Source organism: Coregonus clupeaformis, unplaced genomic scaffold, assembly GCF_020615455.1.
Source record: "Coregonus clupeaformis isolate EN_2021a unplaced genomic scaffold, ASM2061545v1 scaf0871, whole genome shotgun sequence".
NCBI lineage: Eukaryota > Metazoa > Chordata > Actinopteri > Salmoniformes > Salmonidae > Coregonus > Coregonus clupeaformis.
The window spans coordinates 117,501-130,928 of record NW_025534325.1 but is presented as its reverse complement, the minus strand read 5'-3'; the positions used below and the strand labels follow the sequence as shown (position 1 = coordinate 130,928).

The window sequence follows — 13,428 nt, the reverse complement described above, 5'->3', positions numbered from 1 at the left end:
TTGAGAAGTGCGCTCCTCCCTAACCTCTTTTGCCCATTCATGTCACGGGTCATAGACTGATAACCCCGCGGCTCAGCATAATCGAATCCCCCTTGATTCCGCTTCACCGTTGCTGGTGTATATATGAGCTATAAATTAATGGTGCATATAGGCAAAGACAATCAGCACAAATTCACAAGCTATCGCTCATTTGCAAATCTCACTCAGACAAAACACACGAGCTTGCCAGGAGTCGAACCTAGAATCTTCTGATCCGTAGTCAGACGCGTTATCCATTGCGCCACAAGCCCTACACTTATTTTTTTGATAACCATAACTCCACTCTCATTGGTTAATTTTGGATATTTGGACGCGCACAGCAATATATGATTGGTTATTATGGTTATTGGTCGCATCAAATTTGCGGACATTGAGGGGATTCGATTAATCTGGGCCAGGCACCCGGTTAGGGATGTTTTGCACCGGGTGAAAGTTGATTACATAATTTTTTGGATTCGGGCGTGAGCCCCGTTCAAAGCCCACGGCGAAGTCGGCTCAAAACAAAAGTGACGTAATTAAGTATGTCGAGTAATGAGTAGGATTCAGTGTTTCCACATGCAAAAGTAATTGTTTATTTTATTTTATATAAACGCTTTATCTGCCTTCCCAATGAAAACTAGTTTGAAAATTATAACATTTTATTTTATGTTGAACGTTTCTGGACGACGCACCATGCTGGCTTATTGACAACATGACCGAGCGGCGCAGATTAGACTACTGTTCGATTTGAGAAGTGCGCTCCTCCCTCACCTCTTTTGCCCATTCACGTCACGGGTCATAGACTGATAACACCGCGGCTCAGCATAATCGAATCCGCCCGTTGATTCCGCTTCACCGTTGCTGGTGTATATATGAGCTATAAATTAATGGTGCATATAGGCAAAGACACTCAGCACAAATTCACAAGCTATCGCTCATTTGCAAATCTCACTCAGACAAAACACACGAGCTTGCCAGGAGTCGAACCTAGAATCTTCTGATCCGTAGTCAGACGCGTTATCCATTGCGCCACAAGCCCTACACTTATTCTATAGACAACCATAACTCCACTCTCATTGGTTAATTTTGGATATTTGGACGCGCACAGCAATATATGATTGGTTATTATGGTTATTGGTCGCATCAAATTTGCGGACATTGAGGGGATTCGATTAATCTGGGCCAGGCACCCGGTTAGGGGATGTTTTGCACCGGGTGAAAGTTGATTACATTATTTTTTGGAATCGGGCGTGAGCCCCGTTCAAAGCCCACGGCGAAGTCGGCTCAAAACAAAAGTGACGTAATTAAGTATGTCGAGTAATGAGTAGGATTCAGTGTTTCCACATGCAAAAGTAATTGTTTATTTTATTTTATATAAACGCTTTATCTGCCTTCCCAATGAAAACTAGTTTGAAAATTATAACATTTTATTTTATGTTGAACGTTTCTGGACGACGCACCATGCTGGCTTATTGACAACATGACCGAGCGGCGCAGATTAGACTACTGTTCGTTTTGAGAAGTGCGCTCCTCCCTAACCTCTTTTGCCCATTCACGTCACGGGTCATAGACTGATAACCCCGCGGCTCAGCATAATCGAATCCCCCCTTGATTCCGCTTCACCGTTGCTGGTGTATATATGAGCTATAAATTAATGGTGCATATAGGCAAAGACACTCAGCACAAATTCACAAGCTATCGCTCATTTCCAAATCTCACTCAGACAAAACACACTAGCTTGCCAGGAGTCGAACCTAGAATCTTCTGATTCGTAGTCAGACGCGTTATCCATTGCGCCACAAGCCCTCCACTTATTCCATAGACAACCATAACTCCACTCTCATTGGTTAATTTTGGATATTTGGACGCGCACAGCAATATATGATTGGTTATTATGGTTATTGGTCGCATCAAATTTGCGGACATTGAGGGGATTCGATTAATCTGGGCCAGGCACCCGGTTAGGGATGTTTTGCACCGGGTGAAAGTTGATTACATAATTTTTTGGATTCGGGCGTGAGCCCCGTTCAAAGCCCACGGCGAAGTCGGCTCAAAACAAAAGTGACGAAATTAAGTATGTCGAGTAATGAGTAGGATTCAGTGTTTCCACATGCAAAAGTAATTGTTTATTTTATTTTATATAAACGCTTTATCTGCCTTCCCAATGAAAACTAGTTTGAAAATTATAACATTTTATTTTATGTTGAACGTTTCTGGACGACGCACCATGCTGGCTTATTGACAACATGACCGAGCGGCGCAGATTAGACTACTGTTCGTTTTGAGAAGTGCGCTCCTCCCTAACCTCTTTTGCCCATTCATGTCACGGGTCATAGACTGATAACCCCGCGGCTCAGCATAATCGAATCCCCCTTGATTCCGCTTCACCGTTGCTGGTGTATATATGAGCTATAAATTAATGGTGCATATAGGCAAAGACACTCAGCACAAATTCACAAGCTATCGCTCATTTCCAAATCTCACTCAGACACAGACAAAACACACGAGCTTGCCAGGAGTCGAACCTAGAATCTTCTGATCCGTAGTCAGACGCGTTATCCATTGCGCCACAAGCCCTCCACTTATTTTAGAGACAACCATAACTCCACTCTCATTGGTTAATTTTGGATATTTGGACGCGCACAGCAATATATGATTGGTTATTATGGTTATTGGTCGCATCAAATTTGCGGACATTGAGGGGATTCGATTAATCTGGGCCAGGCACCCGGTTAGGGATGTTTTGCACCGGGTGAAAGTTGATTACATTATTTTTTGGAATCGGGCGTGAGCCCCGTTCAAAGCCCACGGCGAAGTCGGCTCAAAACAAAAGTGACGTAATTAAGTATGTCGAGTAATGAGTAGGATTCAGTGTTTCCACATGCAAAAGTAATTGTTTATTTTATTTTATATAAACGCTTTATCTGCCTTCCCAATGAAAACTAGTTTGAAAATTCGAAATTTTATTTTATGTTGAACGTTTCTGGACGACGCACCATGCTGGCTTATTGACAACATGACCGAGCGGCGCAGATTAGACTACTGTTCGTTTTGAGAAGTGCGCTCCTCCCTAACCTCTTTTGCCCATTCATGTCACGGGTCATAGACTGATAACCCCGCGGCTCAGCATAATCGAATCCCCCCTTGATTCCGCTTCACCGTTGCTGGTGTATATATGAGCTATAAATTAATGGTGCATATAGGCAAAGACAATCAGCACAAATTCACAAGCTATCGCTCATTTCCAAATCTCACTCAGACACAGACAAAACACACAAGCTTGCCAGGAGTCGAACCTAGAATCTTCTGATCCGTAGTCAGACACGTTATCCATTGCGCCACAAGCCCTCCAGTTATATGCAACCATAACTCCACTCTCATTGGATAATTTTGGATATTTGGACGCGCACAGCAATATATGATTGGTTATTATGGTTATTGGTCGCATCAAATTTGCGGACATTGAGGGGATTCGATTAATCTGGGCCAGGCACCCGGTTAGGGGTGTTTTGCACCGGGTGAATGTTGATTACATAATTTTTTGGAATCGGGCGTGAGCCCCGTTCAAAGCCCACGGCGAAGTCGGCTCAAAACAAAAGTGACGTAATTAAGTATGTCGAGTAATGAGTAGGATTCAGTGTTTCCACATGCAAAAGTAATTGTTTATTTTATTTTATATAAACGCTTTATCTGCCTTCCCAATGAAAACTAGTTTGAAAATTATAACATTTTATTTTATGTTGAACGTTTCTGGACGACGCACCATGCTGGCTTATTGACAACATGACCGAGCGGCGCAGATTAGACTACTGTTCGTTTTGAGAAGTGCGCTCCTCCCTAACCTCTTTTGCCCATTCATGTCACGGGTCATAGACTGATAACCCCGCGGCTCAGCATAATCGAATCCCCCCTTGATTCCGCTTCACCGTTGCTGGTGTATATATGAGCTATAAATTAATGGTGCATATAGGCAAAGACACTCAGCACAAATTCACAAGCTATCGCTCATTTCCAAATCTCACTCAGACAAAACACACGAGCTTGCCAGGAGTCGAACCTAGAATCTTCTGATCCGTAGTCAGACGCGTTATCCATTGCGCCACAAGCCCTCCACTTATTTTAGAGACAACCATAACTCCACTCTCATTGGTTAATTTTGGATATTTGGACGCGCACAGCAATATATGATTGGTTATTATGGTTATTGGTCGCATCAAATTTGCGGACATTGAGGGGATTCGATTAATCTGGGCCAGGCACCCGGTTAGGGATGTTTTGCACCGGGTGAAAGTTGATTACATAATTTTTTTGGATTCGGGCGTGAGCCCCGTTCAAAGCCCACGGCGAAGTCGGCTCAAAACAAAAGTGACGAAATTAAGTATGTCGAGTAATGAGTATGATTCAGTGTTTCCACATGCAAAAGTAATTGTTTATTTTATTTTATATAAACGCTTTATCTGCCTTCCCAATGAAAACTAGTTTGAAAATTATAACATTTTATTTTATGTTGAACGTTTCTGGACGACGCACCATGCTGGCTTATTGACAACATGACCGAGCGGCGCAGATTAGACTACTGTTCGTTTTGAGAAGTGCGCTCCTCCCTAACCTCTTTTGCCCATTCATGTCACGGGTCATAGACTGATAACCCCGCGGCTCAGCATAATCGAATCCCCCCTTGATTCCGCTTCACCGTTGCTGGTGTATATATGAGCTATAAATTAATGGTGCATATAGGCAAAGACAATCAGCACAAATTCACAAGCTATCGCTCATTTCCAAATCTCACTCAGACAAAACACACGAGCTTGCCAGAAGTCTAACCTAGAATCTTCTGATCCGTAGTCAGACGCGTTATCCATTGCGCCACAAGCCCTCCACTTATTCTATAGACAACCATAACTCCACTCTCATTGGTTAATTTTGGATATTTGGACGCGCACAGCAATATATGATTGGTTATTATGGTTATTGGTCGCATCAAATTTGCGGACATTGAGGGGATTCGATTAATCTGGGCCAGGCACCCGGTTAGGGGTGTTTTGCACCGGGTGAAAGTTGATTACATTATTTTTTGGATTCGGGCGTGAGCCCCGTTCAAAGCCCACGGCGAAGTCGGCTCAAAACAAAAGTGACGTAATTAAGTATGTCGAGTAATGAGTAGGATTCAGTGTTTCCACATGCAAAAGTAATTGTTTATTTTATTTTATATAAACGCTTTATCTGCCTTCCCAATGAAAACTAGTTTGAAAATTCGAAAATTTGATTTTATGTTGAACGTTTCTGGACGACGCACCATGCTGGCTTATTGACAACATGACCGAGCGGCGCAGATTAGACTACTGTTCGTTTTGAGAAGTGCGCTCCTCCCTAACCTCTTTTGCCCATTCATGTCACGGGTCATAGACTGATAACCCCGCGGCTCAGCATAATCGAATCCCCCTTGATTCCGCTTCACCGTTGCTGGTGTATATATGAGCTATAAATTAATGGTGCATATAGGCAAAGACAATCAGCACAAATTCACAAGCTATCGCTCATTTGCAAATCTCACTCAGACAAAACACACGAGCTTGCCAGGAGTCGAACCTAGAATCTTCTGATCCGTAGTCAGACGCGTTATCCATTGCGCCACAAGCCCTCCACTTATTTTTTAGACAACCATAACTCCACTCTCATTGGTTAATTTTGGATATTTGGACGCGCACAGCAATATATGATTGGTTATTATGGTTATTGGTCGCATCAAATTTGCGGACATTGAGGGGATTCGATTAATCTGGGCCAGGCACCCGGTTAGGGGTGTTTTGCACCGGGTGAAAGTTGATTACATTATTTTTGGATTCGGGCGTGAGCCCCGTTCAAAGCCCACGGCGAAGTCGGCTCAAAACAAAAGTGACGAAATTAAGTATGTCGAGTAATGAGTAGGATTCAGTGTTTCCACATGCAAAAGTAATTGTTTATTTTATTTTATATAAACGCTTTATCTGCCTTCCCAATGAAAACTAGTTTGAAAATTATAACATTTTATTTTATGTTGAACGTTTCTGGACGACGCACCATGCTGGCTTATTGACAACATGACCGAGCGGCGCAGATTAGACTACTGTTCGTTTTGAGAATTGCGCTCCTCCCTAACCTCTTTTGCCCATTCATGTCACGGGTCATAGACTGATAACCCCGCGGCTCAGCATAATCGAATCCCCCTTGATTCCGCTTCACCGTTGCTGGTGTATATATGAGCTATAAATTAATGGTGCATATAGGCAAAGACACTCAGCACAAATTCACAAGCTATCGCTCATTTCCAAATCTCACTCAGACAAAACACACGAGCTTGCCAGAAGTCTAACCTAGAATCTTCTGATCCGTAGTCAGACGCGTTATCCATTGCGCCACAAGCCCTCCACTTATTCTATAGACAACCATAACTCCACTCTCATTGGTTAATTTTGGATATTTGGACGCACACAGCAATATATGATTGGTTATCATGGTTATTGGTCGCATCAAATTTGCGGACATTGAGGGGATTCGATTAATCTGGGCCAGGCACCCGGTTAGGGATGTTTTGCACCGGGTGAAAGTTGATTACATTATTTTTGGGATTCGGGCGTGAGCCCCGTTCAAAGCCCACGGCGAAGTCGGCTCAAAACAAAAGTGACGTAATTAAATATGTCGAGTAATGAGTAGGATTCAGTGTTTCCACATGCAAAAGTAATGTTTATTTTATTTTATATAAACGCTTTATCTGCCTTCCCAATGAAAACTAGTTTGAAAATTCGAAAATTTGATTTTATGTTGAACGTTTCTGGACGACGCACCATGCTGGCTTATTGACAACATGACCGAGCGGCGCAGATTAGACTACTGTTCGTTTTGAGAAGTGCGCTCCTCCCTAACCTCTTTTGCCCATTCATGTCACGGGTCATAGACTGATAACCCCGCGGCTCAGCATAATCTAATCCCCCTTGATTCCGCTTCACCGTTGCTGGTGTATATATGAGCTATAAATTAACGGTGCATAGACAATCAGCACAAATTCACAAGCTATCGCTCATTTGCAAATCTCACTCAGACAAAACACACGAGCTTGCCAGGAGTCGAACCTAGAATCTTCTGATCCGTAGTCAGACGCGTTATCCATTGCGCCACAAGCCCTACACTTATTTTTTTGATAACCATAACTCCACTCTCATTGGTTAATTTTGGATATTTGGACGCGCACAGCAATATATGATTGGTTATTATGGTTATTGGTCGCATCAAATTTGCGGACATTGAGGGGATTCGATTAATCTGGGCCAGGCACCCGGTTAGGGGTGTTTTGCACCGGGTGAAAGTTGATTACATTATTTTTTGGAATCGGGCGTGAGCCCCGTTCAAAGCCCACGGCGAAGTCGGCTCAAAACAAAAGTGACGTAATTAAGTATGTCGAGTAATGAGTAGGATTCAGTGTTTCCACATGCAAAAGTAATTGTTTATTTTATTTTATATAAACGCTTTATCTGCCTTCCCAATGAAAACTAGTTTGAAAATTATAACATTTTATTTTATGTTGAACGTTTCTGGACGACGCACCATGCTGGCTTATTGACAACATGACCGAGCGGCGCAGATTAGACTACTGTTCGTTTTGAGAAGTGCGCTCCTCCCTAACCTCTTTTGCCCATTCATGTCACGGGTCATAGACTGATAACCCCGCGGCTCAGCATAATCGAATCCCCCTTGATTCCGCTTCACCGTTGCTGGTGTATATATGAGCTATAAATTAATGGTGCATAGACAATCAGCACAAATTCACAAGCTATCGCTCATTTGCAAATCTCACTCAGACAAAACACACGAGCTTGCCAGGAGTCGAACCTAGAATCTTCTGATCCGTAGTCAGACGCGTTATCCATTGCGCCACAAGCCCTACACTTATTTTTTTGATAACCATAACTCCACTCTCATTGGTTAATTTTGGATATTTGGACGCGCACAGCAATATATGATTGGTTATTATGGTTATTGGTCGCATCAAATTTGCGGACATTGAGGGGATTCGATTAATCTGGGCCAGGCACCCGGTTAGGGATGTTTTGCACCGGGTGAAAGTTGATTACATTATTTTTGGGATTCGGGCGTGAGCCCCGTTCAAAGCCCACGGCGAAGTCGGCTCAAAACAAAAGTGACGTAATTAAATATGTCGAGTAATGAGTAGGATTCAGTGTTTCCACATGCAAAAGTAATTGTTTATTTTATTTTATATAAACGCTTTATCTGCCTTCCCAATGAAAACTAGTTTGAAAATTCGAAAATTTTATTTTATGTTGAACATTTCTGGACGACGCACCATGCTGGCTTATTGACAACATGACCGAGCGGCGCAGATTAGACTACTGTTCGATTTGAGAAGTGCGCTCCTCCCTCACCTCTTTTGCCCGTTCACGTCATGGGTCATAGACTGATAACACCGCGGCTCAGCATAATCGAATCCGCCCGTTGATTCCGCTTCACCGTTGCTGGTGTATATATGAGCTATAAATTAATGGTGCATATAGGCAAAGACACTCAGCACAAATTCACAAGCTATCGCTCATTTCCAAATCTCACTCAGACAAAACACACGAGCTTGCCAGGAGTCGAACCTAGAATCTTCTGATCCGTAGTCAGACGCGTTATCCATTGCGCCACAAGCCCTCCACTTATTCTATAGACAACCACTCTCATTGGTTAATTTTGGATATTTGGACGCACACGGCAATATGATTGGTTATTATGGTTATTGGTCGCATCAAATTTGTGGACATTGAGGGGATTCGATTAATCTGGGCCAGGCACCCGGTTAGGGGTGTTTTGCACCGGGTGAAAGTTGATTAAATAATTTTTTGGAATCGGGCGTGAGCCCCGTTCAAAGCCCACGGAGAAGTCGGCTCAAAACAAAAGTGACGTAATTAAGTATGTCGAGTAATGAGTAGGATTCAGTGTTTCCACATGCAAAAGTAATTGTTTATTTTATTTTATATAAACGCTTTATCTGCCTTCCCAATGAAAACTAGTTTGAAAATTATAACATTTTATTTTATGTTGAACGTTTCTGGACGACGCACCATGCTGTCTTATTGACAACAAGACCGAGCGGCGCAGATTAGACTACTGTTCGATTTGAGAAGTGCGCTCCTCCCTAACCTCTTTTGCCCATTCATGTCACGGGTCATAGACTGATAACACCGCGGCTCAGCATAATCGAATCCGCCCGTTGATTCCGCTTCACCGTTGCTGGTGTATATATGAGCTATAAATTAATGGTGCATATAGGCAAAGACACTCAGCACAAATTCACAAGCTATCGCTCATTTCCAAATCTCACTCAGACAAAACACACGAGCTTGCCAGGAGTCGAACATAGAATCTTCTGATCCGTAGTCAGACGCGTTATCCATTGCGCCACAAGCCCTCCACTTATTTTATAGACAACCATAACTCCACTCTCATTGGTTAATTTTGGATATTTGGACGCGCACAGCAATATATGATTGGTTATTATGGTTATTGGTCGCATCAAATTTGCGGACATTGAGGGGATTCGATTAATCTGGGCCAGGCACCCGGTTAGGGGTGTTTTGCACCGGGTGAAAGTTGATTAAATAATTTTTTGGAATCGGGCGTGAGCCCCGTTCAAAGCCCACGGAGAAGTCGGCTCAAAACAAAAGTGACGTAATTAAGTATGTCGAGTAATGAGTAGGATTCAGTGTTTCCACATGCAAAAGTAATTGTTTATTTTATTTTATATAAACGCTTTATCTGCCTTCCCAATGAAAACTAGTTTGAAAATTCAAAAATTTTATTTTATGTTGAACGTTTCTGGACGACGCACCATGCTGGCTTATTGACAACACGACCGAGCGGCGCAGATTAGACTACTGTTCGATTTGAGAAGTGCGCTCCTCCCTCACCTCTTTTGACCGTTCACGTCATGGGTCATAGACTGATAACACCGCGGCTCAGCATAATCGAATCCGCCCGTTGATTCCGCTTCACCGTTGCTGGTGTATATATGAGCTATAAATTAATGGTGCATATAGGCAAAGACACTCAGCACAAATTCACAAGCTATCGCTCATTTCCAAATCTCACTCAGACAAAACACACGAGCTTGCCAGGAGTCGAACCTAGAAAATTCTGATCCATAGTCAGACGCGTTATCCATTGCGCCACAAGCCCTCCACTTACTCTATAGACAACCATAACTCCACTCTCATTGGTTAATTTTGGATATTTGGACGCACACGGCAATATGATTGGTTATTATGGTTATTGGTCGCATCAAATTTGTGGACATTGAGGGGATTCGATTAATCTGGGCCAGGCACCCGGTTAGGGGTGTTTTGCACCGGGTGAAAGTTGATTAAATAATTTTTTGGAATCGGGCGTGAGCCCCGTTCAAAGCCCACGGAGAAGTCGGTTCAAAACAAAAGTGACGTAATTAAGTATGTCGAGTAATGAGTAGGATTCAGTGTTTCCACATGCAAAAGTAATTGTTTATTTTATTTTATATAAACGCTTTATCTGCCTTCCCAATGAAAACTAGTTTGAAAATTCAAAAATTTTATTTTATGTTGAACGTTTCTGGACGACGCACCATGCTGGCTTATTGACAACATGACCGAGCTGCGCAGATTAGACTACTGTTCGATTTGAGAAGTGCGCTCCTCCCTCACCTCTTTTGACCGTTCACGTCATGGGTCATAGACTGATAACACCGCGGCTCAGCATAATCGAATCCGCCCGTTGATTCCGCTTCACCGTTGCTGGTGTATATATGAGCTATAAATTAATGGTGTATATAGGCAAAGACAATCAGCACAAATTCACAAGCTATCGCTCATTTGCAAATCTCACTCAGACAAAACACACGAGCTTGCCAGGAGTCGAACCTAGAATCTTCTGATCCGTAGTCAGACGCTTTATCCATTGAGCCACATGCCCTCCACTTATTCTATAGACAACCATAACTCCACTCTCATTGGTTAATTTTGGATATTTGGACGCACACGGCAATATGATTGGTTATTATGGTTATTGGTCGCATCAAATTTGTGGACATTGAGGGGATTCGATTAATCTGGGCCAGGCACCCGGTTAGGGGTGTTTTGCACCGGGTGAAAGTTGATTACATAATTTTTTGGATTCGGGCGTGAGCCCCGTTCAAAGCCCACGGCGAAGTCGGCTCAAAACAAAAGTGACTTAATTAAGTATGTCGAGTAATGAGTAGGATTCAGTGTTTCCACATGCAAAAGTAATTGTTTATTTTATTTTATATAAACGCTTTATCTGCCTTCCCAATGAAAACTAGTTTGAAAATTCAAAAATTTTATTTTATGTTGAACGTTTCTGGACGACGCACCATGCTGGCTTATTGACAACACGACCGAGCGGCGCAGATTAGACTACTGTTCGATTTGAGAAGTGCGCTCCTCCCTAACCTCTTTTGCCCATTCATGTCACGGGTCATAGACTGATAACCCCGCGGCTCAGCATAATCGAATCCCCCTTGATTCCGCTTCACTGTTGCTGGTGTATATATGAGCTATAAATTAATGGTGCATATAGGCAAAGACAATCAGCACAAATTCACAAGCTATCGCTCATTTGCAAATCTCACTCAGACAAAACACACGAGCTTGCCAGGAGTCGAACCTAGAATCTTCTGATCCGTAGTCAGACGCGTTATCCATTGCACCACAAGCCCTCCACTTATTTTTTAGACAACCATAACTCCACTCTCATTGGTAAATTTTGGATATTTGGACGCGCACAGCAATATGATTGGTTATTATGGTTATTGGTCGCATCAAATTTGTGGACATTGAGGGGATTCGATTAATCTGGGACAGGCACCCGGTTAGGGATGTTTTGCACCGGGTGAAAGTTGATTACATACTTTTTTGGATTCGGGCGTGAGCCCCGTTCAAAACCCACGGCGAAGTCGGCTCAAAACAAAAGTGACGTAATTAAGTATGTCGAGTAATGAGTAGGATTCAGTGTTTCCACATGCAAAAGTAATTGTTTATTTTATTTTATATAAACGCTTTATCTGCCTTCCCAATGAAAACTAGTTTGAAAATTATAACATTTTATTTTATGTTGAACGTTTCTGGACGACGCACCATGCTGTCTTATTGACAACAAGACCGAGCGGCGCAGATTAGACTACTGTTCGATTTGAGAAGTGCGCTCCTCCCTCACCTCTTTTGACCGTTCACGTCATGGGTCATAGACTGATAACACCGCGGCTCAGCATAATCGAATCCGCCCGTTGATTCCGCTTCACCGTTGCTGGTGTATATATGAGCTATAAATTAATGGTGCATATAGGCAAAGACACTCAGCACAAATTCACAAGCTATCGCTCATTTCCAAATCTCACTCAGACAAAACACACGAGCTTGCCAGGAGTCGAACCTAGAATCTTCTGATCCGTAGTCAGACGCGTTATCCATTGCGCCACAAGCCCTCCACTTATTCTATAGACAACCATAACTCCACTCTCATTGGTTAATTTTGGATATTTGGACGCACACGGCAATATGATTGGTTATTATGGTTATTGGTCGCATCAAATTTGTGGACATTGAGGGGATTCGATTAATCTGGGCCAGGCACCCGGTTAGGGGTGTTTTGCACCGGGTGAAAGTTGATTACATTATTTTTTGGAATCGGGCGTGAGCCCCGTTCAAAGCCCACGGCGAAGTCGGCTCAAAACAAAAGTGACTTAATTAAGTATGTCGAGTAATGAGTAGGATTCAGTGTTTCCACATGCAAAAGTAATTGTTTATTTTATTTTATATAAACGCTTTATCTGCCTTCCCAATGAAAACTAGTTTGAAAATTCAAAAATTTTATTTTATGTTGAACGTTTCTGGACGACGCACCATGCTGGCTTATTGACAACATGACCGAGCGGCGCAGATTAGACTACTGTTCGATTTGAGAAGTGCGCTCCTCCCTAACCTCTTTTGCCCATTCATGTCACGGGTCATAGACTGATAACCCCGCGGCTCAGCATAATCGAATCCCCCCTTGATTCCGCTTCACCGTTGCTGGTGTATATATGAGCTATAAATTAATGGTGCATATAGGCAAAGACACTCAGCACAAATTCACAAGCTATCGCTCATTTCCAAATCTCACTCAGACAAAACACACGAGCTTGCCAGGATTCTAACCTAGAATCTTCTGATCCGTAGTCAGACGCGTTATCCATTGCACCACAAGCCCTCCACTTATTTTTTAGACAACCATAACTCCACTCTCATTGGTAAATTTTGGATATTTGGACGCGCACAGCAATATGATTGGTTATTATGGTTATTGGTCGCATCAAATTTGTGGACATTGAGGGGATTCGATTAACCTGGGCCA

The 13,428-nt window shown here is 42.8% G+C and overlaps 15 non-coding genes across 15 annotated transcripts; all 15 read right to left on the bottom strand.

The window, feature by feature from the left end:
* Positions 1-217: 217 nt before the first annotated feature.
* On the bottom strand, positions 218-290 carry trnar-acg. Its single transcript has one exon. It is a non-coding gene; the product is annotated as a tRNA-Arg (tRNA).
* Positions 291-984: 694 nt separating this feature from the next.
* trnar-acg lies at positions 985-1,057 on the bottom strand. Its single transcript has one exon. It is a non-coding gene; the product is annotated as a tRNA-Arg (tRNA).
* A 694-nt stretch (positions 1,058-1,751) lies between these two features.
* Positions 1,752-1,824, bottom strand: trnar-acg. Its single transcript has one exon. It is a non-coding gene; the product is annotated as a tRNA-Arg (tRNA).
* A 698-nt stretch (positions 1,825-2,522) lies between these two features.
* trnar-acg lies at positions 2,523-2,595 on the bottom strand. Its single transcript has one exon. It is a non-coding gene; the product is annotated as a tRNA-Arg (tRNA).
* Positions 2,596-3,293: 698 nt separating this feature from the next.
* trnar-acg lies at positions 3,294-3,366 on the bottom strand. Its single transcript has one exon. It is a non-coding gene; the product is annotated as a tRNA-Arg (tRNA).
* A 688-nt stretch (positions 3,367-4,054) lies between these two features.
* On the bottom strand, positions 4,055-4,127 carry trnar-acg. Its single transcript has one exon. It is a non-coding gene; the product is annotated as a tRNA-Arg (tRNA).
* A 1,459-nt stretch (positions 4,128-5,586) lies between these two features.
* Positions 5,587-5,659, bottom strand: trnar-acg. The gene has a single exon. It is a non-coding gene; the product is annotated as a tRNA-Arg (tRNA).
* Positions 5,660-7,106: 1,447 nt separating this feature from the next.
* On the bottom strand, positions 7,107-7,179 carry trnar-acg. The gene has a single exon. It is a non-coding gene; the product is annotated as a tRNA-Arg (tRNA).
* A 684-nt stretch (positions 7,180-7,863) lies between these two features.
* On the bottom strand, positions 7,864-7,936 carry trnar-acg. Its single transcript has one exon. It is a non-coding gene; the product is annotated as a tRNA-Arg (tRNA).
* Positions 7,937-8,630: 694 nt separating this feature from the next.
* On the bottom strand, positions 8,631-8,703 carry trnar-acg. Its single transcript has one exon. It is a non-coding gene; the product is annotated as a tRNA-Arg (tRNA).
* Positions 8,704-10,154: 1,451 nt separating this feature from the next.
* trnah-aug lies at positions 10,155-10,227 on the bottom strand. Its single transcript has one exon. It is a non-coding gene; the product is annotated as a tRNA-His (tRNA).
* Positions 10,228-10,919: 692 nt separating this feature from the next.
* Positions 10,920-10,992, bottom strand: trnar-acg. The gene has a single exon. It is a non-coding gene; the product is annotated as a tRNA-Arg (tRNA).
* A 690-nt stretch (positions 10,993-11,682) lies between these two features.
* On the bottom strand, positions 11,683-11,755 carry trnar-acg. The gene has a single exon. It is a non-coding gene; the product is annotated as a tRNA-Arg (tRNA).
* A 692-nt stretch (positions 11,756-12,447) lies between these two features.
* trnar-acg lies at positions 12,448-12,520 on the bottom strand. The gene has a single exon. It is a non-coding gene; the product is annotated as a tRNA-Arg (tRNA).
* A 691-nt stretch (positions 12,521-13,211) lies between these two features.
* trnar-acg lies at positions 13,212-13,284 on the bottom strand. Its single transcript has one exon. It is a non-coding gene; the product is annotated as a tRNA-Arg (tRNA).
* Between the last annotated feature and the right edge of the window lie 144 nt (positions 13,285-13,428).